Genomic DNA, 26,931 nt, shown 5'->3' with positions numbered 1-26,931 from the left:
GCCCCGCGCACACACTCGCGGTTTGCACCGTCTTCCCGCCATTCACCCACTATGATGGACAGCTCACTCAAGGGACCCCTGCGCCCTTCGGGGCGATTGCATAGTAACACACACATGGTCGCTCGAACTAGTTGATGCTCAAATTCAGTGACTCATTCATCAGCCCAAAAACAATCATGAGCGTCTTCGAGGCTGGACAGGTGTGCCTCTTCCCAAATCTACAGTGGAAAGCCAGCTGTGATGCTGGGTAGAGGCCTTTGCATCCTTGACTTTCATGAGCGCAATCTCCGTGCTGTTCCTGTGACCAGGAGCTTCTTTCTCTTCATATTATTGTGTTCGCACGGGTTGCTGCAAGTTCGCAAGCGTTTTGTACAATTTCGCAATTTGCGAAATTGTACAAAACCCTCGCGAACTTGCAGAAACCCGTGCGAACATAAAAAATAAATCTGCAAATTCGCGAGAATTCGCGGATTTTGCGGATTGCGAGTTCGCAAATCCGCAAAATCCGCGAACGCGAGATCCGCAAAATTCGCCCATGCTTAGTTTAGACTAAACTTCTTTCATCGTCTGGTGGCTTTTCCGAACAGAAATAACTGGGCAAAAGAGTTACCTCTATGCCCTTGTGATCACATCTCCACACAGACAACTTTACATACTGTCCTTTTTTGTAAGTTCTACAGAGAGTTTAGAAAGATATGGCTTATCCCATCATTAAAATTAATGGGGTTTAGAAGATGTAGACCTGCATTTCTCTTTTTACAACTATTTGAGGGTGAACGGTTGGTTTTTATTGTTATTAATTTTCTGAAGTGTACTATTCGCCACAGAAATAATCTAGATTGAACAGACGTAATGAAAATGTGTACTAGTTCACGTAATTGTGGGGTATTATTTCCTCCAAATAATACAGTCTTTTCCTTTCTGTTTTTACATTTTATATTTGTGTTATATTCTTTTTAAAAACATATCAATTAAGCTGCGATAAGCTGCATGCAATCACACAGAATCAATTATACTAGTCAAGTTCCTCCACATCGGAAAGTGATTGGTAAAATTGTAAATAGTGTACAGGGAAACTGTAAATACTGTAAATTACAATAGCTAATCATGTATGTAATTCATTCCCGAAATACGACATCGAATGCGTAAAAAGAAATCTGTGGACTGTTTTCTCGATAGTTTTTCTTGGTTTTTATGAACTGTAATATACTATTTTTTATCCTGTAAATCTCATTTTAAATTGTATAGTTTTATCTGTCAATAATTGTCTTTGAATGTATGCTTTTATGATTTTGCAATTTTAAATCGAATAAAGCTTAATTGAATTGAATTGAATACTGAGCCAAGAAAGCGTTGGATAATGCCCATCTTAAAAATTATGAATCTCCGAAGATGCCAATTTTAGAGGAAGAACATACTGCGAAAGAAGTTGTCAGATTTCTGAAGTTTGTAGACAAAGGACAAACCTAGAGTAAATTATGAAACTTATATTTCGATTATGATTATTTCTCTCTCTATTTTATGTTTTAGACTCAGATTTTATTAGTGATGACATATTATCTGTATTTTATACAATGTTGAAATTGTATCAATTTTATCCTGTCCATAGAAACATTTTTAAGCATTTTTATGGTAACATTAACATTTTGTAAATGTACTTTTATGGTTTTTCAAATACTTGAAAACCGAATAAAGGATTTGAATGAATGAATATTTTTTCAAAAATATTGCCTTTAAAAATATCACCAAATTAATTAAAATATACTTATTAAATATTAAATAAAACATTTTTTATGTAAACAATTATATAAAATATACATACAAACTTAATGCAAGGTTACATTAAAAATAAGAATATTATATCACCAAAATATATACAATTTACCTAAACAAATATATAACAACATTCCTAACAATATAAAAAAACCTGTATTGCCATTAATTGCAAAACATTTATACATCAATTTAAATATTAATAAATACATATATAAAACATATTATATTAAAAAGTTTAAATGCTTAAGTTTCTGTGTCATGAATATGGACATAGGGAAATTTATTATTGGAGAATGTATACGACGAGTGTGCTTGTTTATCATATAAACCATGAATAGAGAAAATAGCTAGATGGGATGAAACGCGCACTGACTAATTCCTGGGGATTTGTTCTGGGATATGTTCATGTAGTAATTGATGATTCTGAGCAACTTTGACAGGTTTAAGCTAAATAGCCTGTCTTTCTCCGTATAGAGCCAGTTGCTGACAGGAGAAGAGAGACTACCACACATATAATGATGCTATGAGCACCGTCTTATACTATAGGTAATAACAAGCATGGAGCATAAGATTTGAATTATTCCTCCATAATCGCCTTTACTCCGTAATATGGCATTTTGTTGATGCAATTGTACTTTTCTAGGACCTAGAGGTAAACCACAGATGTGTAGGATTTGCCCTACATCGCAGAACCATAATCATTGGGACAGACGGGGGTAAGCATCAACTTTGTTTAAGCCACAGAAGCCGCACACGGTCCCACTAGGGGTGGAACAGAGACTGACAGACCTAGACTAGATAATCGCTTTTAATCCTTAATATGGTAGTATGTTTATACGACTGTGCTTAATCTTTTGGTATCTAGAGGCAAAACACGGATTTGTAGGAGTTGCTCTACCTCAAGGAACCACAATTATTGGGACAGACGGGGGTAAGCATAATTTTTTTTTTGTAAACCATAGCAGTCGCACACGGTTCCCCTAGGGGTTGAATATAGACTGATAGCCTTAGACTTGACTGGGCTCAAGCTATATGATTGCCACGGTTAATCAATAGTAAAAACACCAATTTCTGGACCCGAGTTAAGTAGATTAACTGGATATTAGTTTGGCTCACTATGGCAAAGGAGAATAGAGGGGTTAACATTAATCCTGCGCTCACAGTATATAGAGGCTTTGGATATTTACCCCTCATTAAGTCCGTTTCTGTTTTCCTAAAACTTTCTTTACAGAATTCTTATACCTTAGCCGGTGGCCCAGTCCCTATCCTACTCCACATCCTGATCAGTCTACCTTCAAACATTTTAATATCTACAAAATTCAGAGGGATTACGGTTACCCCAGCATGTAAGTCTACAAAATATGGACTTTCTGTGCTTATTGGTATTAGTGATATTGGGATATAGGGTGGAATTGCAGGGCATAACATGGACTTGCCTTACATTTTAGACCTTGTTTATCTTATGTCCTAGCTTTGGGGCAGATACATCCCTGCCGTACTCGGACCTCCGGGTGCAGTTCTGCAAACACTTCCACTTCTTTGCTCCTACACAAGCTGCCGATACATCTAGGAAGATACACATCATTTTGGTAGGTTCATTTTTTCCAATTAGTAGACGCCTGATCAATAGACACAGTATGGGCGCAACTTACAATGCCCTATTCCAATGAGTGCTATTGTATGTATTTAGTTAGCCACCATCGACTTGGTAATATTGATGTACATCTTCTGGTGTTTATGGGTTTTTATTGTTCTTGACTCACAGTTACTATGTAGGCTCCTTTCTACACTGTAAGATGTGTACTAATTTCGAGTTTTTTCCGCTTTATTTTAACTCTGGGGTTGTTATTTTCTCCCTCTAACAGTTTTCTTTGCAACTCTCTCCTTAAACAACAATCCTCCTTGAACCTCACTGCTTCATGCTACTTTAACTTCCTCTGATTTGTTGAAAAAGACAAGAAAATCTTTGATTGAAATAAAAATTGTAAAATGTATGTTTGGCTATCTTCTATATGCTGGGCTCAATGGCGCTTATTTTGTTAAATATGTAATTAGGTACAACAATTTGATTAGTTTGTTCCTATGATTTTAGGCTATATATGCTCGACTGAGCATCTTTAGTCAGGTTTTAATTGTATGTCTATATGTTTTTTGTTATATACAGCCCTGAAGAAGTCCCAAGAGGGATGAAACGTGTCCGCTGTACTTTCTTACACATTGGAATAAAAAAGATCAAAAACATTGGACGTCATTTCCTGTGATCATTTTAATAAGTTTTTGATGCAACTTTGGAGTCTGTTATGTGATGTACCTGTGCTTTTGTATTGCATTACGTTGAGTTCTATTTTGAACTAGCACTGTGATGTGGGTGCTCATCGGTGTGCACACAAGTCCCTATATTCAAGTTAAAGGGATAACTACTGTTTTGGCTATTTTGGTTAGGTGCTTGTCTGTTAAAGTTTCCACTATCATCCTTACCTTAAATTAAAAAGTATGTATTGAAAATTATAAATGAAACCTAAATTAGCATTTACCATAGAAGGACATAACTGATAAAAACAAATTCAAACAAAAACTAAAATCAAAGTATAAACAACCCTAACCAAATAAAGTCCGTCAATTAATTAACTAAATTAACGTGGAGAAATAACTTTAGATCTCTATTTGTCTCCTATTTCAATGTGTGCTGCATTCTGCACTCTGCAGCACACATAGAAAGTGGAAAAAGCATCCCAGAATTGTTTTTGTGCAGGAAATGTGCCCCTTCTTGCACAAAAGCAATCCTGATGACAAAACAGGAAACCTTGCAACATGGTGCAAGGGTGCCTGCATTGACGCTAGGCTGTAGACATCACACCCGCGCAGTGGGAAAGGTCAGGAATGCATCGTATTGTATAACTGCAGTGAATTCCTGCCCTTTAACTTTGACATAGGGCAGCACAGCACTGTGATTTGCTGTGCTGCCCTACGCCAACACCCTAAAAAATTAGCCCCGAACTGCCTAAAGTCCCCAAGCACATCACAGGGAAACGACCACATATACTCACTTTAAAACATTGAATTGCATGAACTATCTGCCACCAGTGATACTCCTCCTGCCCCTAGAAAGTCCCAAGACATAGAAATGCCTGAACATTTAACAATGACACATAATGAGCAGCCTTTCCTTTTATATGACAGCCTAAACAGTGAGAAACAAATCCTAATATTCTCCAAAAGCAAATAATTTACTATAACGAAGCCAATGTCAAACCTGGACGATGAATGAGACCTTCAAAACTTGTCCCAAACCATACACTCAGACATACACCATACATGGTGAATATCAAAAACAATAATATATTTTATATATGCCCTACTGTCAAATAAACAAACCAGCACTTACTACAAACTCTTAAACTACATTAAACATAAAACAAATAACTACTAACCACAAACAATAATCATAGACTTTGAAATATCTATGATTTTATTCAAAGCATATGAAGACACCTCCAACAATCTGCACTTAGGACTTGATTACGAATCTGGGGGTCCACGGAATGCCAAACTTGCAGGGGCAGTCTTCCAACCACCCTGTTGCAGATATGGCGGTCAAGCTGCCATTGCCCTGTGGCAGCTGCCAGGGAACCGCCATTCCCTCATGGTGGTGATGCAGTGTAGAGAAAGCAATATGTTTGGCATACCGCACGCTACTGACCATAGAAACTCGTAATAAGGCCCTAAAACAGTGAACGAAAGCTCCAAACTACACATTGATAAAAACTACTGCTGTTGATACAACTAAATGTAAAACAAAACCCACAAACAACACTATAACTAACCTCTAGACCTCCTCCCTAGGACTCCTTACCCTCATAACCCTTAAATAAATCCTTTAAAAAGGATGTATCTAGTCAGATGAACAGCAACACCTTACCGTGACCTGGATCCCAGAAACTAGACTAAAAATGACATAAATTGACAAAAATAGAATGTAGCGTTAAAAAGAAAATGTGTGCTAAATGATACTAAAACAATGACTATCTACAGTTAGAAATAGATGTTAAAAAAAATATAAATTGTAAAAATGTTGAACACATGTATTAAGAAATGGTATTAAACATGCAAACATCGAAACATAAAAAAAATTGTAAAGTATGAATTAAATGTTGGTATAAAATATATATAATTATTTAATTATTAATAAAAAACCTTATATTTGTATGTACAACAATTGAGGAAAAGTTAAAAAAAATGTAAACAATGAGAAAAAAGTGAAAAGGAACAACATGCAATATAATTTAAATATGGTATACATCATTTTAATATTATGTAATAGCAAATATGTACTATATATACATTTTTTATTTGAAATATATGTGTTTAACAATGTAAAATATAATGTACTTTGAAAACATAAACACATTTACAGAAATGTGTTGCATGTCTTTATTATTTAGAAATATGTAATTAACAATATTATTTAATACAAACTCCCTATTTTTATTATTTTGCTAATCAGGATCAATACTAAATAAATTACACAAACAGTTTCTCCTGCATACAAATACAACTAAACCAAAGGATCTTACACCAAAATTATAAAACTAAATAATGACACTCCAACAGAAACCATTTTCCTGTTAAACTTTTTTTTATTGTTTTGTAACAAAACAGCATATACTGTGCAGGTAGGCCACACATCATGCTAGTTATATTAAATGAGCATAGCCGTGCTTGTCTGGTATTTGCATCAGTTACATACTTTAGTTTCGCTTAATTTACACGATGTCATGCAGTAGCGATGATATGTACATCCCACTTCTCAAAAAACCACCCTACCTTTTTCCCCCACCTTTCCCTGCCTTTTGAGTTTCCCTTATACTGTGATAACAGTTATATCTCCCTCCAGTGCATGTGCCATCACAAGTATGTGGAAACAAAATCAGGTCTCACTGGGGACCCCATCAGCCTAGGCATCTTAAGATAATGGTCCATGTGGATGAAACTGTCCCGGAACATAAACCATTTTTAGCAAAGCGTTGAACACTAGAGGTTTTACATTTACTATTCTCACTCCAATATACACTAATATACTGTTCCCACTTCAATCCACACCAATTTGGATAAGGTGTTGGAGACTAAAGGGGTCACATTTACTAGTCCCACTCCAATCTATACCAATTTGAGGAAGGTGCTGTACTCTAAAAGGGTGACATTGACTATTTCCACTCCAATCTAGACCAAATTTGAGAAATTGTTGGCCATTAAATATGTCACATTTACTATTCCCACTCAAATCTATACCAATATGAGGAAGGTATTGGTTACTAAAGGGGTGACATTTAATATTCCCACTCCAATCTATATCAGTTTTGGGGAAGAAGTTACACAGTAAAGATGAGACATTTACTTTTCCCACTCCAACCTATACACATTTTGGAAGGTGTCGGACACTAAAGAGGTGACATTTACTGTTCCTACTCCAACCTATACTAATTTGTGAGAAGTTTTGGATTCTAAGGGAGTGGCATTTACTGTTTCCACTCCAAACTATACCACATTTGGGGAAGTTTTGGACACTAAAGGGGTGACATTTACTATTCCCACTCCAAACTATAAGAACCTGAGGAAAGTGTTGGACACTGGGGTGACATTTACTTTTCCCACTCCAATCTAAACCAATTTGAGGAAGGTGTTGGACACTAAAAGGGTGACATTTACTATTCCCACTCCAATTCTTACCAATTTAGGAATTTGGAGGAAGAAGTTAGACAGTAAAGGGGTGATATTTACTTTTCCCACTCCAAACTAAACAACTATGGGGAAGATATGGGACACAAATGGAGTGACATTTACTCTTCCTACTCCAATCTCTACCAATTTGTGGAAAGTGTTGGATTCTAAAGCAGTGGCATTTTCTGTTCCCACTCCAAGCTAAACCAATTTCGCGAAAGTGGTGGGCACTAAGGGCTTGACATTTACTATTCCCACTCCAATCTATACCAATTTGAGAAAGGTTTTGGATTCGAAAGGGGTGATATTCACTCTTCCCACCCATATGTATACCAATTTGGGAAAGGTGTTGGCCACTGAGGTGACATTTACTAATCCCACTCTAATTTATACCAATTTATGTAAGTTGTTGGACACTAAAGGGGTGACATTTACTATTACTACTCCAATCTAGACCAATTTGGGAATTTTGAGGGGGAAGTTAGACAGCAAAGTGTTGACATTCACTTTTCCCACTCCAACCTATAATAAATAGGGGAAGGTATGGGACACAAAAGGGGTGACATTAACTGTTCTAAATCCAATCTTCACCAATTTGTGGAATGTTTTAGACTCTAAAGGAGGGGCATTTACTGTTTCCACTATACCAATTTGGGAAAGATGTTTAACAATAAAGGGATGACATTTACAATTCCCACTCCAGATTAAACCAATATGGGGAAAGTGTTGAACACTAAAGGGGTACAGTTACTATTCCCACTCCAATCCAAACCATTGTATGCAATATGCTACAAACTATAACTTTTATATACACAATGATTACTCCATACTAACACAAAATGTTGGATACCTAAAATAAACTAAAATTTAGTTTAAAGAACACGCTAACCAAAACTCTAACCTATAAATTATCATATTTAAACAATAAAATATTAAATGGTGTTTAACAATGTTAGTAATTATTGTATTATTTATAATATTAATTAGCATTCCTAATCTTTAAAACATAAAATAAAAAATAAATACATTATCTAAAATGATCCTTCATAAAATAAAAAATTATCTAACACTAATTAGTAACATATAAATGTAATGAAAGAATGAGCAATTATATAATATTTTTCAACAAAAAAATGATAAATATCTTAATTATGACATTTAAAAAATATTTATATTTTTATGTAAAATGTTTAAAAATAATGTCATGTATTTTATATTTTGTAACATTTCTAAATAACTTTTTCAGTATTTACTTTATTTACAATCAAATAAATATTTATTTTAATGTATTGCAATAAATAATATCTTAATTATTAAAAATATATTTATAATGATGTAATAGTGTAACAAATTTACAAATGTTGCAATATTAATTTACATATCATTAACATAATTAACATTACATTTAATTGAAAATAGTCACTATTTAAAAATCTCTTCACCCTTATCCAGCTACTAAAAAAATAGGAATCCATCACTTTTAATACAACTATAAACATATATGACAACAATTTCATTAACAATACATTATCTTGCTAAAAACACACATTTAAAAAATTGAATAAACATACAGAATAACGCACACCACAAAAGAATTCCTTCAAAGTAACACTTACAAATGATTTTACATACAATATTTTTTACAACAATATTAAATACAACACTTAAAATGATATTTTTATCTTCGATATTCCTGTCAATGATATTTCGGATATCCCAATATTGTTGGCACAATCTTTTTGTATCACAATATGTTTTTTCCAATATTTTGTTTAAACGCTCATATTTACAAAATGAAACAGGGTTTGGATACAGTAAAAATTATAAATAAAAATATTAGGATTTTCCTAGGTCATAGTACAAAATCGATAAGCAAATAACCAGATGCAAACTGCACCAAATTAAACATTAAAAGGATACATACACATGGGGGAAATAACGTCAATTAAGTCCCTCCATAAATCCGATTTCAGAACACAGATTCCTCAATATGTGACCTAAGAGATTAAAATAAATAGCAGAGGCTTGATTGCCTAATGGTTTTATGTCATTTGATTTATCCAAATATTCACCACCAGCATTAATAACAACCCATCTAAAATTCTTCCAGACTCTATCAAACTTTAACAATGAGAGGGAGCCTCTTACTTTTGCAAAGGCAAATTCTAATTCATAAATTTAGCTTGAGAAGGTAACCCCATTCTGCATCTTTAGAAGCTTCCTCTGAGACCCAAGCTTGGGCTATGCAGAGTTGGGCAGCTACCAGCATAATCATCTGCAAACCTCCTACTTATTCATTTTTAACACCCAACATTTTCTCTTTAACCGATAATTGTACCGGAAAGCATAGGCTGAGCGACATAACATTAGTCACACATTTCCAGAATTTTTATAAGAAGGGGCAAAGCACAAACATATGGAGGACAACTGCAGCCAGGAGCCTTCATTTAGGGCATTTTGTTCTGTCCATCCTGTCTACAGAGGGGGATGCACCCCACTTTAAAATTACATCTAGAGTGTAATACAAGAAGTACAGTATACGCCACTGCTGCAGCTTAAGATTAATGGAGTGTACCAAGTGATCCAATAGGTCCAAAGCCACCTGAATGTCTCCGGCTGGAACCACTGATGAAAGCAGTCTACTCCATTTTGCTGCTAATAGCGGGGTGTCAACTATAGCTTCCTGTGAAAATAGTTGATACATTATGCTTATAGTAGCTTTAATACCAGGTTTAGAGTAATATAGGTAAACCTCTGAACTGTCGATGCCCTCCACATGTTGGTGAGTCGTCTGCATTTAGTCCCTCAGCTGGAGATATTTAAAGAATGAGTTATGGGGCAATTAATAAGCTGCCCGTAGATCAGGACATTATCAATATCAAAACGTTTGACCCATTTTGGTGATCCCACAGTCCGCCTTGGCACTATATGTTAGATATTGAGAAATACAAGAAAAAGCAGGATTAACCCATATAGGAGTCTCCTTATTATTGACCCCAATAGAATATTTCTAGCAGATCCCAATTTCATTTTTCCAATTAATTAATTAATTTTGTTATGGAACTCCTACGGAAGTCCACAAAAACACACCATCAGATTAAAAAAGACAAACTTTACATACAATACAACATTTTTCCTTATATATTGCTGTACAAATTTGTATATCAAACATACTGAGAGGTGTGTAAATAGTGTTATAAACACATGATGCAAAGAAATAACTAACCAATAAAATTCTCATATTGACGTATTGAGAGATGTGCAAATAGTGCTATGAATACTTAAAGCGATCAAATGACCAACCAATCGATATTATGTCATCACAATAGAATTACTGTTAAGATCCCTCTCCAAGTGTAGATGATATCCTTGAGTACCTTGAAGTCTACCCTCTAGAAATAGTTGGGATCAGCTAATCGATAAAAAGAAAGGCTGGCTTCTGCTCCCAAGGCAAGCTGATAGCCAAGCTGTATTTTATTTGTTTCCTCATATATCAATAGGCTACACAAGCGACTATTAAAAGCGGACCAAAAATACAACTTAGAATACGGGAGTGAGACCCCCCACTCACATTCTATAGGAATATTTCAAAAGTCGCTGGCACGCTTAGCTCGTCTATACCCCCAATAAAGCTGATAATATGCTTGAAAAAGTATTTAGGGACCCTCAATGGAATTGCCCTAAACAAATAAAGAAATTTGGCCAAAATATTCATCTTAATAATATTCACTCAGCCAATTATAGTGAGTGGGAGCTTATTCCAAGATTTTAATTTGGTAACTGTAGCTGTTAGCAAAGTATCATAGATTAACTTTTCGATGTTAGAAACAGCGTAGCATAGTAGCCCCCTGTATTGGAACACTGGGGGTATAGTTCAAAGGAACATGTGTTTTACTAAGATTCAGTTTGTGCCCTGAAAATTCACCAAAAATATGTGCTTCCTGCTATATCTGGGTGATGCCTGTTGCTGGGCTGGGAGAAAAAATTGCAACGTCATTTGCATATGCATTCAATTTGAGTTGGCGGCTCTCTAATGCCCATAGTTGGATATCCATATTCTGGAGAAGGGACTGGAAAGTTCTACACTCTGGGGGCATATCTTACCTGCTGCTGAACCTCGCCGGAAACTTTGCCTCTACTGCCCTGAGTCCCGTGGTCCATCAACGCTGCTGCCGCCATAGCCGGGACCCGGGACTACAACTCCTGGCAGCACCTGCGGCGCGTACGCCGCAATCACTCTGAGCTAGCGCCAGGAGGCGATTAAAAGCCTTACATGGCTCCCACGTCGCGGGACGCGCGCAAGCGGTCGCCGGGCGTAGCCCGGGCATAGGGCGGGCCGTCTGTGGCCTTCCGGGGCAGACCGAGGCTGGGCTGGGCCTCCCCCCTTTTCCGTGCACTGATCCGGATGCAATGCTGAATCCTGTTGGCAAGGACCTCGTTTGGCAAGACTAGAGTTGGTGCCCGGACTGTGAGTGATTAGGCGGAACCACCATTTTAATTGTTGTAATTTATTCAGTCCTGGTGGAGTGGAGTTAGGATATACGAGACTCTCATTAATTTGGGCTGATCTAACCAAGTAATAGTGAACCTCAGGGGAGCTGGATTCGTATTACAGTTTGCACCAAGTTTAAGCAAGCAACACAATGGCCAGCACTGTGCAAACCAGATCAGCCAAAAGAGGTCATAACATTCTCCCTAATTCCTGTGTGGTGAACAAACAAAAGAAAGCACTCCCAACACTCACTGCACAGCCCAGTGCAATTGATCGTGTGTTGCAAAGGGCGATTGGGGTGGTATCAAATGAAATAGAGCATACTGAGAGACGCCTGTCATTAACTCCAAATATCGACCTGAGTACGATGACTCAAGACTCTGAAAATGGGGGAACATCCTTTACAACGCAACTTTTACCACGCAGTGCCTTTACGACGCAACTTTTACAATGCAAACCATTACAACGCATTGCGCTGGGGGGCGCTCTAGGATAGGGAATAAGTTTAATTTACTATCCAACACCTTCCCTAGTGTCCACGGGGACTGGAGTTGGAATAGTAAATTAAACTTTTCACTATCCAGCACCCCAAAGCGCTATGCGTTGTAAAGGTTTTCGTTGTAAAAACTGCGTTGTAAAGGCATGCGTGGTAAAAGCATGCGTTGCATAGTCATACATCCCTGAAAATAACATTATGGCTGATTTTCCACAGGGCCCACCAGTTTCGCCATCTACGGACATTTCATGCGCACAGAGGATGAGCATTGCTGACCCTCAGACAATTAATGTTGCGAAAAAGGTTCAAATTAGAAAGCAAAAAGGGGGTTAGATGTAGTAAACCTAGGCTTTAGGAAGCACAAATCGACCCCAGCACAGACTATATTGTCAAACATGGGAGGGGAAAAAGCGGGGTATGTCACGCAACCACAAGTTCCCCCCTACCTGGGTGCCCCCACTTATTGCAGATTTACAATTGTACTTTGAGCAAGTGGTTAGCAACCAAATGAAATTAATTGTGAGTAGGTTGGACAAGATAGTAACCCTAGAGAAGACATGGGGGGGCTCAGGGTGGTATTCAATCTTCTTCCACTGCACCTAATAACAAAGCTCGAGAGACCTCGGAAGGAAAGGAGCATAGCCGATCCCCCAGTGCACAAATTTGTACCGCAAAGGATCCTCCAAACTCCACAAATAGGCATCAGCCAAGCACTAGCAGCTCCCCCCACACAAATAACCAGAGCACAGGTAAAATTACTACTGCCCCGGTCAGTACCACTACACAAGTCTCAATTAGTGGCCCCCCAGAGAACTAATTTTAATATTGGGAAGGCACCTATTGCCCCGCTAATGGTCAACACACAACTTCCAAGCCATAAGCTAACAACCTTGGAAACCCCAATTTTAGGTCACTCAACAGGGGCATCTCCTAAGGTGTCCTTGAACCAACTACCCAGTATTAATCTACCCCCCGAGGCAGCCCCATATGTGGTTATACTTGCGGGTGTGCCAGAACTGAAGTCAGAACACATTGAATCCCCCGAAATATTAAGTAATAAGACCATGTTCGGGCTAAATAAGTACAGGCCGCTCCCGGAAAACAAACATGGGGAAATTTTGCATGTGCGGAAAGTGAGCTGGCTGGGGAATAGGAAAAAAGACATTGCGGGAAACTGTGTGGTGATCAATTTCAGAGACTGTGGATTAGTCAACCACATTTTAGGGGGTGGTCTGGTTACCCACCAGAGCAGTATTATGCCCTTGCCCCCGGGCTATTTGTATTGGAGAGGAACTCCGAGCTTTAATCATGGTCCAGTGCACTCAGGAAGTAGGGATAGCCTTGCTGTTGGGAGGGGGCCACGTCCTCTAATGCAGGGTGCGTCTTCAGGCCATCCAGGGGCATTAAGTTTAAGAAACAACTTTGAACCCTTGATGTCCCTGGAGGAACTGGATTGAATAGTGCCCATTAAAGTTTACCCCAAAAAGGGTCCAGAGGAAGGGGGAGGCTCTACCTCCATTCAACAGACCTATTCCCTTTCATCCAACCTTGCACTGACTGAGTCCACTAGGGTAGCTCCTGGTTTGGGTGAGGGTTTGCAGTCGGTGCACCAGACGACTCCTGGTATTCCTCTCCAATAATGGAGACCTTTAATGAGAGCCCCCATGACCTCATCAGTGCTTTAGGACCCCAACATGGGTCTTTGCCCATGCTTCCAGAGAGGGAAGAGATACGGGAGGCAGACCAATCCACTTTGTCAGCCCATAGAATAAATACCCAACTAGGGGGACTCCAGTTAGTATCATGGAACATAGCCGGTTTGTCAGCTAAGTTTGACAACCCTGAATGGAGGCAATATATTACTAGGTTACAGATAATCTGTCTACAGGAGACCTGGGCAGTAGATTATAGTCCCTTTTACTTAGCTGGGTATAAGTGTTTCTCTGTGCCTGCCCAGAAATCAGGGAGAGCCATGGGTGGACTTTTCATATATATAGATCTGCACATGGAGGGAGTGTGGACTGACTTAAACTGGTCCTCCAACAATATTCAGGCTCTCGAGTTTGCCAGAAACTGGTTGAATATGATACTGATCAACCTGTACAATGCTGTCGCAAATAAGGGGAATTAATCAATAACCCAGGAAGTAGACAACAACTTAAGTACTGAGTTAGCAAGGAGGAACGGGGCCGCAGCCCCGTTTGTAATATTAGTCGGCAATTTTAACTGCCATCTATGTCGGACTCTATTACCCCCCAATGTAGAATGGTCTAGCTGCCCAATTGAGGAAGGACTGCACTTCGAGCACACAAATGAAGGCTTGGAAATAGGCAATGTGTTAAAAAGCCATTCACTAGAACACACCATTGACCGAGTTACCATTGGAAGAGATGGCGCCATGACCCCAACCTTTAAAGGCAGGGGATGTAGATCGTATATAGACTTCATAATGGTATCAAGTCAATTTAAATATTGGATAATAATGGTTGAGATCAAGTGGAACACTTTTAGTGACCACAATCCCTTAGTCCTTGAGTTAATGAACTTGCCCCTGAGGAAATCCAGGAGGAGAGAGTTGGCAGGCTGCATAGAGAAGCCAACGGACCAGGAAAGATGCTTGAGATGGTCGAAACTTAACGGGGAGGCCTTCTCCAAATCTTTGATGGAAACCGGGAAAGGACTTATCGGGGGGTGTTTAGACCTCTCGGTGGAGGGGCCACCATTGGTGAGGGCAGTCAAGGTAGTTGCCCACCTGTTAGATGGCCTGCTAAAGACCTCCACCCCTGGGAAGGTAAACTCCACCCCGAGATGGTTCGATAAAGAATGTTGCCGAGCCTAGAGGGAACTAAAATACTGTCTAAAAAGTTACCCTCGAGATAAGACTAAAATCATCAAATGCAGGAGCGCCTATAAAAAGGTTTTCAAAACTAGGAAGACCTCCCTTCAACTACAAGCCTGGGAAGACCTAAGGGAGGCCACAGAGAGAAGAGATATGACTTTGTTCTGGAATACAATAAATAAATCGTGTTTTTAGGACAATAACACCCCTGAAATGGGTACCACAATCTTGCCGGAACAATGGTACAATCACTTTAAAGGTTTGTACAACCACTCAGAAGTGAATAACTCCATTACAGGGGAAGGTGGTCAGTGGGTTTCCTCCGTAGAATTTTCTCTGGGGGCAATCACAGTGGCCGTCCAGGGCCTATCACGTAACAAAGCTCCGGGCCCAGATGACATACCACCGGACCTTTCTCTTAGCAATGTGGAGTTATGGGCCCCCATCCTTACGAGGGTGATTAACGCAGCAGTAGCAACTGGTCTACCGCGTTCATGGTCGACTGCTACAATAGTCCCAATTTTCAAGAAGGGCAATAGGGTCAACCCCCAGTACTACCGCCCAATCTCACTGATAGATGTGACGGACAAAATTTTGGGCTGAGTGATCCTAATGCGCCTTACTGATGGGGCGGAGGATAATCAAATTATTACCAACGTCCAGTATGGATTTAGAACAGGGGAATCCATGACGGACCAGTGCTTGAACCTTTATATGTTAGTGGCCAAGTACACTATAGCAAGTAATGAAGCGGTATACCTGGGGTTTATGGACCTTACCGCAACTTTTGACCACGTAAACAGAGAAAAGTTATGGACCCTGATGTCAAGACTAGGAGTGCAGCAGGGTCTAGTAAATATTTTAAAAGCATTGCACTGGAACACCTCTGCTAATGTACGATTTAATCTGGATGGGGGTCACTACAGAATCCTTTCACTGTAATAGTGGGGTAAGACAGGGATGTATCCTGGCCCCTTTTTTGTTCTCGCTATACATAAATAATTTAGACCATGCACTAAGTGAACTAAAGGTGGATTCCCCAAGATTAGGAAATAGATCGGTTCCGCTGCTGCTGTACGCGGACGAGGTGGTATTGTTAGCTCGTACCCCCAAGGGACTGCAGTGTCTGATAGATGGGTTTGTAAGGTTTATGGACACGCTAGATCTATCGGTCAATCTTTCTAAGTCCTTTGTTATGTTGGCGGGAACTAAATCCTGTAAGAAGTTCATATACAGGATAGGCACACACAGAATAGGTCAGGTACAAACCTTTTCTTATCTTAGTCTGTTATTTGATGGTTTTTTAAATTTTAAAACTTTAATTGTAGAGCGATGTTCCACATTAGTTGCCTCAACCGCGGCCATAATGAATTATGGTCGGAGGCTGGAGAGGTGGTCACCAGAGCAAGTTATGAACTTGAATAGCTCTGTAAGCTGCTCGAAAGTGACCTATGGGTCAGAAGTTTGGGGTTTTGTTAATACACAGCAACTCCCAAAAAGTACTCCGGCCTTGATCAATCATGAGGAACTGGGAAGGCCATATATTGAGGACCTGGTTAAGGTTAGACCCCTTTTGGCCTGGTTAAAGATTTGGACGAATGTAGAGGCTGACTTAAGAAGGCAAATTATCAGAGACTGTCTTGGCAGGGACAAGGGAATGAGAATCCCATGGTTAATGTATGTTAAAAACTCCTATGAAAGAATTGGCTGTGAGGATCTCTTTATAAACCCTACAGTAATCGTCCCCCAAGACAAAGCCTGAGTAAAGCAATTATTCTTGGAGCAGGTAGCCTCGCGCAGGGCAGTACAGGAGGGAGGTAAACCTTCAGTCCGCGCATATAGCCAGGCCCAAACAGTGGGAGGCATGGAACAATATCTCGCTCTTTTATCCAACTTACAGGAGAGATTTTTAATTACTCGTTTTAGGCTCAACCTTTTACACCATCTCCTGGCTGACCCCCCAGGTTTTACCTCAACAGTTGAGCAGAAGGGTGCCTGCGGCTGCGACAATCGGTCTCTGCAGGACACCCTTCATTTTGTATTATTATGTAGATGTTATGCATTACCAAGACGTAGATTTTTAGTAGGTATTATAAAACAGGCCAAGTTTTGAAAAGCTACGGTTGCCCTCTTATTTCTGCAAAGGGCTAACGATCCGCTTACGCTGACTTGTGTGATGAATTTTCTCAAGGTACCTTTAAGGCTCCGGAAAACAAGAGGGCGGTATTGATTGAATTTTTTAATGTATTCTCTTCTCCTTATATTTGAACCTGCAATGCCATATGATGCTTATCAATTATGAAACATATTTTTATGATTGTAACTGTATATCTCTGTACTTTTATGGTGTTTTTTAAATACAGAATAAAGGATTATTGATTGATTGATTGACTGGAAATATGGCTCTACATATAGAGCGAAAAGAAGGGGTGAAGGTGGACACCCCTGCCTAGTCCCACTCTGAATATGAAAAGATTCTGAATAACTCCCAGCGTATGCAACGCGTGCACAAGGGCGCTTGTAAAGTGCCTGAATCAGTTTAACAAAACCCTCCCCTATGCTGAAGGCAGGCAAAAAAAAACACAGGCAATCCCTGCCTTCTCCACGTAAAGTAATTTTAAATACAGTCATTGCTGTATTAATATGATCAGTAGTGTCCCTACCTGGAACAAACTCATGCTGCTGTGGAAATACTAACACCAAGATCAAGGGAGCGGCAAGATAGAATTTTAGCAAACCCTTTGGCATCTGTATTGATCAATGAGATGGGCTTATAATAACCCATGTCATCGTCAGGTTTATTCTTTTTTTTAAAACACACAATATTAGTCGTAATCCAACTGTCTGGAATAGTCCCTTCAGTCTGATTAAATTGTACAACGTGACAAAATTCTGCACTCAGCGTTTCTCTACATAATTTATTAACTCTATGGAGAGTAAAAATTATTTAAAAGTAAAATACGTCAGTTCCACCAAGCTCCCTTAACCTTCCATCTTTGGAAAGAATACGTTTTTATTTTAAGGGACATTTTATAATGGCTGCACCCATTCAAATAAATGAAAAAGATGTCATCCCAGAGGGATGTCAGGCAGGATCATATCAGCTGTCTGTGTGCTCTAGGAACATCACACTTTTAATAGAGATAAAGGAAAGGTTAACCTCAGTCAAAGAATGAAAACAGACTGCTTAAATAAGAACTGTCACTGTGTTTAGAAGTTATTTTTTGGGGGGTACTTCATGGGTTGGTCAATATTCTGCATTGAATCTATAAGAATTTGTGTATATTCAGCAGGCTCATTAAGGACAAATGACCTTGATGTGCTTCCCCCACTGTGGCACGATTGCCAGTGGTCTATTTCTTGATTTGTGGGTGTGGAACTTGGATTTCTACATAAACATTTCTACTTAGTGATCTACTTGTGAAGGCTGAGGCCAGGGTACTTCTTTCTATAGCTTGCTTATGTAAGTACTGTGAGAAGAAGGATAGACGAGGTAGAAAATCCTAAATATTTACTATAGATTTTCAATATTATGAGTGCAAGTCTTCTATGTTGTGGTCGTTTTTTTCCATCCTTTCTCCAAGATCTATTTTTGGCCTCTCCCAAGGATTAGCTACTGCTAACAGAACACAGGGTGCCTTGTGAATTATGGGAATAGTAAGAGGAGGACCTACAACATCTTTTTATCTATTTAATCTCTTTATAAGATGGGAAGAGGATTGTCTGTCTCTTGGGTGAGGACTCATCTCAATATATAATGTCAGTAAAGGAATACTTGGCCCCAGAGTAATGAAGATTACCCGTAAGTAACTAGGGCATTCAACTGAATGATATCTCTTAATCAAATTGATATGTATTACATGGAGAAGTACAATAGTGTTGTGTAGAACCTATAAACCCATATAGGATCTGCCCGTTTAGACAACATATATTATAGGATTGGTGTCAGACTTAGTCTAGACACCCCTACCAGGTATGTTAGCCTGTATACCAGCTAGCTCACAGTGCCACTAGAAACCCCTCTTACCAGGGAGAGAATAGTTCTTGGCAACTATCGAACATAACAACCCTGTCCCACCATGGATCATGGAAACAGTATATTACTTATCTCTCAGTCACTCGTGCTCACTTCGTCTCAGAGAGATACACAGAATAAACGGTGGAGAAGTTTTTCAATGAGAATTTCTTAAATCAGCCTCATTCTAGTCTAAAATAGGTGTGCTGTAACAAACACTAGAGAGTAACAGATATAAATGATTATATGCACGAACAGAGTAAAATTATGGTAGAACTCTACCATCCTTTACTCTGTTCATGCTCAAACCATTAATATAGGCAAGTATATAAAATACATGACAGTAGAATGCATACTTCTATGATGCAACCCCAACTAGATGTAGCTAAGTGTACCTAGCATGTATGTGGGTGTGAAAGTCAAGAATTCCTCTAGGATAAAGTCAACCCAATTACCTGAAGTTAGAGACTGTGAGAACCTGTCTTGGTCTCGAAATGGACACCCCGCAAGGGATGTCAGACTACAGTGTCTGCAGGCCGGAACCTCAGCGTCTTGAGTCAGTGTGTCGGCATGGAAGTCCTTTTCTTCTCTGACTACCTTGGCAAGATATGGTGCATACAATTCCCAAAGTGGTACTCAATGGGGCCATACCTTGCTGTGTCATGTCGGACTAGGATGATGGAAGGAATGACCCTGATACATAGTTATTAAGCAGGAGATGGTAGGCCTGTTGTCCTGCTGTGATTCCAAGAATCCTCATGCATAATGAATGAGGCTTAAGCTTTTTGGAGAAAGCCCCATGTCATCTTTAGGCATTACCGTGACTAGGTAAAAGGTCAGTACTAAGAACCGTTATGTAGTGCAATGGTAGGATAGAAAATAGGTGAAAGGTTAGGTGACTACCTGAGCCTATATTGGGGTACCTATATGGAACATACCAATACAGTGAAAAATATTTAGATTATAACCTGATAAAGGAAAACTTTTTCTGGTTGTGTAGATAAGAGGTTTTTCACACCTGTGGCTTTTTTTTTGGGGGCTGCAATTATTCTCCAATGTTTAATACAAAATGTACATACTGTTGCTTAATGTATTCTCATTGCTGAGAAAAGCTTTCTGCTTGCTTTATTGCTTTTGCACTGTTTTCAACGCAATTGTAAATAACCAAAAGATGCAACACATACATTATGTAATGCAATTCTTATAAAGCCAATGAAACATTTTTATGTACACATTATAAATATATTGTTTTTTAATAGAAATACATGTACAGCGTATTGTCTCTTTAAATCATAAAAGCCTTGCCAATAACAGTGCTTTTGCTGCCATTGTTGCATTTTTTTAGTTTTTCATTGTTTTCGGTTTCTGTTTCTTGGACCTTTTACCAATGATATTAATTTTCACAGTTGCATTTCCTTTTACTTGTTTTATTAATAGTAGTATAATGATCCATATGATTTACATGAAGGTAAGTATAAGTGCATCAATATCGGCAACAACTGATTGAGGTTATTTTGTTTCTCTGAAAGTGGGCATTGGTGCTGTCCACGATGTCAACAATCTTCATTAATCAAAATGCTAATTTAATTGAAACCGGCTGGTCTACTTGATACAGCAAAATGCAGCATTGTAATTCCTATGAGGTCTGAAAATGTATTCTTTTTTCTTGCATTTTTTCTTTCATGCCCTTTCAAGGTCTGTCACGATGGTGTGATATGTACTATGGGCTTTATTACGGGTTTGACAGTCTTCCTTTAGGAACCGTCACAGCCCAGAAAGACCACCAAGTATTGCGGCAGCCGTGTGAAAATGTTGTGTATGCCACCCAGTGCACGCACAAAGGTGCAATTATAAAAAGATTGCAATTTCGAAAAACGTTATTGAGATATGCAGTGGTCACCTGGACAGCTGTCCTCTGCCCCTGAAGCTGTCACGCCATTCACAAAGGGGAAGGATCCTAAGTGGGCCCTTCCCATTTCCCCATGTGTTACCACCTCAACTTGGGAGTCAGCAATGTATCAATGATTTGAGACCAGAATTAAGCTCCCAAACCAATGATAAATAGCGCACCAATTTGTTATACTGAATCAGTACATATTTCTAAACATTTTTGGCAATTCAGAAAAAGTTTCTGCATCACAGAATTAATTTAGTATATTTAAAACAACTTTTCACCTGTTGCAAACGCACTGATTTACCTAATTTGAGGGTTTGTGATCAGTAAAACCTTAGCACATCTAGCCCTTATTCTTACTATCGAATGTTTTTTTTCATTATTTGATGGGCTTTAACATGAATTATGACCAGCAGAGAGCACTGTCGGACTAAAGGTTACACTGCCATTGCCTTGATAAGAGATGATAATTTTTAAATATAAAGGAATGACATGTATAGTGCAGTTTGAAATATTAAAATTATCACCAAACTAAATTTAGCCTTTTACATTAGTGATTTCAACAAATGAAGTATAGATTCATATTGTATTGGCTGGGAGGAGCATTTCTTTAAATTTCTTTAAGAATTACAGGTAGGTAGGAGCCATTTTAATGTGACCGGAGGTTTGTTCCAAGTCTGCCATGTCTGCATTAAGAATGCATTCGGTCTGCTATCTTCCTTCTTGCATTTCTTCAATTCCAACCTCCAGGTTTCATGCTGTCCACCTGAGGTAGGATCCTTTCAACCTGGAATGCAGGCGTGCCATGTAAGTAATGTAGCTGGGCTTGATGGTGATGTGGGCTTTGAAGAGCCAATGTAGTTTCTTCACAGTTGGGGCAATGGGGTAGAACTTCTTCAGGTCTTTGGTAAATCATTCTGTGGTGTTTAGGAAGCCTTTTAGAGTCATCAGGATAGTTTCAAGGAGGATGTCGCTCCATCTAGGTGAGAGAAGCATAAGGCATGTGTGTCACATTGAAGTCAGGCTTGTGCAGTTAGGGTGCCACTTCTTTCAGGAGGTAAGAGGAAACGTCCACATTCTAAACCCGAATGTGAGAAGACAGGTTCATGATTGAAGTTCAGAGAAATATCGGATTCTACAAAGAAAAGCAAGTCTATTTAATACTGTACTGCTAAGTTACAAAAGATGTGAAAAGCATCATACTCAAAAACACCCTGGCACATTGTAAGCTAACCCTTCATTAGGCTGCCAGAGCGTTTCTACATCGGCAGCACAGAGCATGCCGCCCTCTACCTGCAGGTCCACTCTGGGTGTCACGTCTGGTGAGCAGCTCACAGTATTTGCCCTACTGTTATTAGAATTCGTTTTGCATCTTAGAACTACAAGGGATTGTCCGTGCAATCAAACTGGTATGTCTCCTTCATTCAATGAGAAACTCAACGTTGCGATCTATGTTTAACCATTTCTCACTAAACTCACCTGAACGCTCTCGCACTGATCTCTCTGGCCCGATGTGCCCTCAGGTTTTTTGGAACCTCTTGGCCTGCAACATGTATGAGACTTTTGTGAAGTACTCATTTTGCAGCCACTGAGCTGATCACCTCCTCCTCAAGTGTCCTGTAGTTAGCTGCTGTATCAGATTTAAAAAATGTGCTGCCTGTAGAAGACATCTATGAAACCAAACACTAAGGGGCCGATTCTGATTTAGGACGGAGGGTTACCCCCGCATCAGAATGTGCCAGCAGGATTCCTTTCCGACCGAGCCATTCTGATAAGCTCGGTAGGAAAGGAATCCGACTCGGAATTCCGGATAGCTTGCGACAGACTCGGAGAGCCCGTCAACTGTCCCGAAATCCTTTAGTACTCCCCCGGCCGCCTCTGTACTACAGAGGGAGTACAATAGCAGTTTTTCACTGCCTTTTCGTGCCCGTGTTTCCGGAATAAAAACGCAGTTGAAAACTGTCTTTGGGGCCCCCAGTCTGGCCACCATGGGTGTAAGGGTGCTGAATGGTAGTCTGGGGGCACCTATGGGACTCCTCTGTAGATCCCTGCACCCGGTGGCCGGCACCTTGGTGTGCCGGCAACAGGGGGCAGAGATGAACTGCACCCCTCCATTTCACAATGCGGGTATGCATTCCACCCAAAATGCATGCTCCCATTGTGTGACATACGATTGCGACCGAACAGGTTTCGGTTGCATCGTACTTGCAGGGCTGTAACCGATGACAGTGGGTCGGTAAGTCACGGTTCCTGACCATCCAACATCAGAATCGGCCCCTGAATGTTGCTTTGACATAATCAACACCACCCTTTCTGAGGTAAGCAGGGATTGGAACCAGCCCATTGCAAATATGGGAGGCCTTGAAAAATGCACTGAAGGAAGATATGGATGCATGCGCTACTCTTCCCTCACACAATTCCAAATATGTGCAGAACTAAGGACAGCATCAGTGTAGTCCATTTGGAGAGCCGCTCAATATCTCATGCCGGACAATGAACCTTCACAAATATACTACACTGACTAAGCCACACTACATTCACAAACAGGGCCGGCTTTAGGGTGGTGCCACCAGTGCAGCCACACTGCCACTTACTTGGGGGGGGGCTCTATGATTAGAAAGAACTTTGGAATTACAAGAACCTGCTGCAGAGTTTCCTGTGTGTTCAGCAGATTTCAGGCAACAAAAAAATGTCAAGATTACTCTGGAGAGAGATTAGAACTTTGTCTGGTAGCAATTTTGACTTGTCTTAAAGTAGCACAATGGGTTAATGTGCCTGCTGCAAAGAACGTGTACCATGCAGATCACACAACTCAATTTTATGTAGATAGATCAGTAAGATGCTGTTGTTGTCACAGATATCTTTTTGTTAATTGCAGTTAATAAGTTGCAGTCCTAAATATCACAGTGATTTATGAAGTGTCATCAAAGAGCTGTTTGCGAACTGCATAGTATAAGTTAGTACTTATTTTTCCATCTGTCTTTTATTATCCATTTCTAACGTTGTAGAAAAGGGTTGAATGGGTAGAAATACATCCGTGTTAGTCAAACCAACTCCACCCACCGCTTTAAAACAAATGCAAGGAATGTGAGAAAGGGGCTATAAAGAGACGAGGCACACTGATGGAGGCTGGTAGTAAGAGTATTCATGGATAAAGGGGTCATGGGAGGGGATTCAAAAAAAGATTGCTACCTGTGCTAAAGCCGGCCCTGGTCACCAACACAACTGACAACTACTTATGCATGTTCCTGCCTGCAAAAAATCAGACAAGAATGAGTGCTCCAGGGTCACACAAGTGGCAGCTTCACGCTATGCAAATGATGTGTGACTAGTAGAAACTCCTAATTCAGATTTCAAAAAAGTATGGATACAATGTTTGGTTACAATATTTGGCAAAAACAAATGCTAGCATGTCTAAGGCACAACACAGAACGTCTTCCCACTAGTCTGTTCCGCAGACGGAACACAAAGGCGTACAGACGTTTCAAAGGACAGTGTGTTAGGCAGGATAGAGATTGAAATACATTTAGGAAATTAACTTTTTTTAAAGTTTCATTTTAGAAAAGTAAAATGTGCTTCTCGTACTGTTTATAGTTAGGCCAGCGCTGGGTGAGTGAATACGGTTCTATGGTCACACATTAGTACAATAATTGAATTGAGTTTAGCAAATAGACAATTTCGCCACATTGTCTGCCTATCTTCAGTGGGAAACAACATATTTTACAGATCCTGGGAGAGACACGGGGATCTAACATGTTTCCTTCTACCAATAGATTTAGGGAGCAGTCAAGAGTATACAACTTTTTGAAGGTTTGCAGTGGGTATACCTGCATCTATCTGCATTCTGTGGAGATGTGTGATTTGTGTGCAGGGAAGTGTCGCCGGGCACAACATTCAAATGTACAATACAGCACCACTATCATCACCACAACACCAAACAGTGAAATGCAGCTACGGTGGCCCTGCCTCATATATTGCCGGTCATTGGCACATTAGACTCGGACACTGCCACTGCTAAAATTAGCTTTCAGATTTGTATTTTATTGTTTAATAGCTGTGCAGGCCACCTAGTGCGTTTCATATCATTCAATGTTGGTTGATTTATAACCAAAGTGTGGCTCAATGGTTAGAGCGGCAGATCCTGATGCAGAGGTCTGGCCCAGCACCAGGGTTCAATTCCCCGCCTCGGCGGGTCTTGGGCTCAAAATTCCACGGACCTGATAATTCTCGCCTCGGTGCCTATTCCAATCATGGAGTCCCACTCTGCAACTCTGGGCAATAGCTTGCTTAATCTCTACAGCGGCCCCCACAACGCTAAGGATGCCTGGCCTCCAGCTTGGGGGTGCCCAGGAGTGGACGCCTCACAGGGAAAGCCAGGATGGGTTCCACAGCGGTATTCATACAAGCGCCTTGAGACCCTTGCGGGTGAGTAGTGTGCTATACAAGTATCAATATACATACATGATCCCTCACACCTCTAACGTGAAAGGGATTATCTCCAAGCTAAGAACATTTGTGGCATGTGGAAGCAACTGTTCTGGTTTCTGTAAGGGGTCGTACTTTCTCAGTTTTGGATAAAATGATTCTTTTTAAAACTGCCTCCCATAAGCCTATCTTTCAGTCTTGGCGTATATCCCTGTTTCTGATTTGCACAGAGCAGCGTCACAACGTTGTGTTTCTCCTTTTAAAAACAGAAATGTTGCATATCTTTCTCTAAACTGTATTATAGTTTTACTGCATGTCTGTACATCTAATGTTCGCATTGATCAGTCACTGATAAATGTTGCAATGTTATTCCCAACCCAGGCTACTTATTAAAAATCTTTTCTTCCAAGTTCAATGCAAAACGTGTACACATAGAAGTCGGGATGAGGTAGCCACGTTGTACACCTTCCACTGCCCTTGATAACCGGCATCTCATGGGCCAAGAAGGCAGCGACGGGTGCAGTAAATGTAAGGCCTCTGGCTGCCATATTTTCTACTGGGATAGACCATTCTTTGCCGCATTGACTAGAAATTGGATATTGTTAAAAGCCAGCGAGGGGCCTAGGCGCCAATCATGTGAGATCATTCACAGAACAGACCTGAACTAACCCTCATAGGACCATGAGATTCTCTAAAAGGGTTCGGGATGTTCTGAAACACAATGATCAAATTGGTCAAATTGTCCTAGTTTTAAGGGTAAGTCAGAATGGTAGCTAATGCAGTATTCAACAACCAAGTAATCAATGTCACCATTTCTCCATAGTCTGAATCGTGCCTGTACTTTTGAAAAATGGAGTCCCTGGCGGGATCGTGTTGACATCATTTGTTAAGGGGTGCATTGATCTCATGAATGCCTATGAATGACAAATAGCGTACTGTGCTATAGTCTTATGCCCCAATTACCACCAATCTTCTTAGTTGTTACTCACAAAAAGCATTTATCTCCAGTACGGGTCCGTGCATGAAGTGTCTTATGGTACACCAAAATGGAAACGAAAGACCTTTCCACACACCCACCAGAGATCTCCGCTCCATCAAGAAGGCCCTGTCCACCATCCCACCATCTGCAAGACCACGGCCGGAGCAAGATCCTTCTCCCTCGCAGCAAATACCTGGAACACCCTGCCTCTCAATCACCGTCAGGGCCGGACTGGCTGTAGTGGGCACCAGGCATTTCCCCGGTGGGCGGAGGGGTGGGGGCCGGTTTTGTGGCCGC

The sequence above is a fragment of the Lissotriton vulgaris genome, chromosome 4_1, assembly GCF_964263255.1.
Source record: "Lissotriton vulgaris chromosome 4_1, aLisVul1.2, whole genome shotgun sequence".
NCBI classification, from domain to species: domain Eukaryota; kingdom Metazoa; phylum Chordata; class Amphibia; order Caudata; family Salamandridae; genus Lissotriton; species Lissotriton vulgaris.
Note: the sequence above shows the minus strand (reverse complement) of the source record.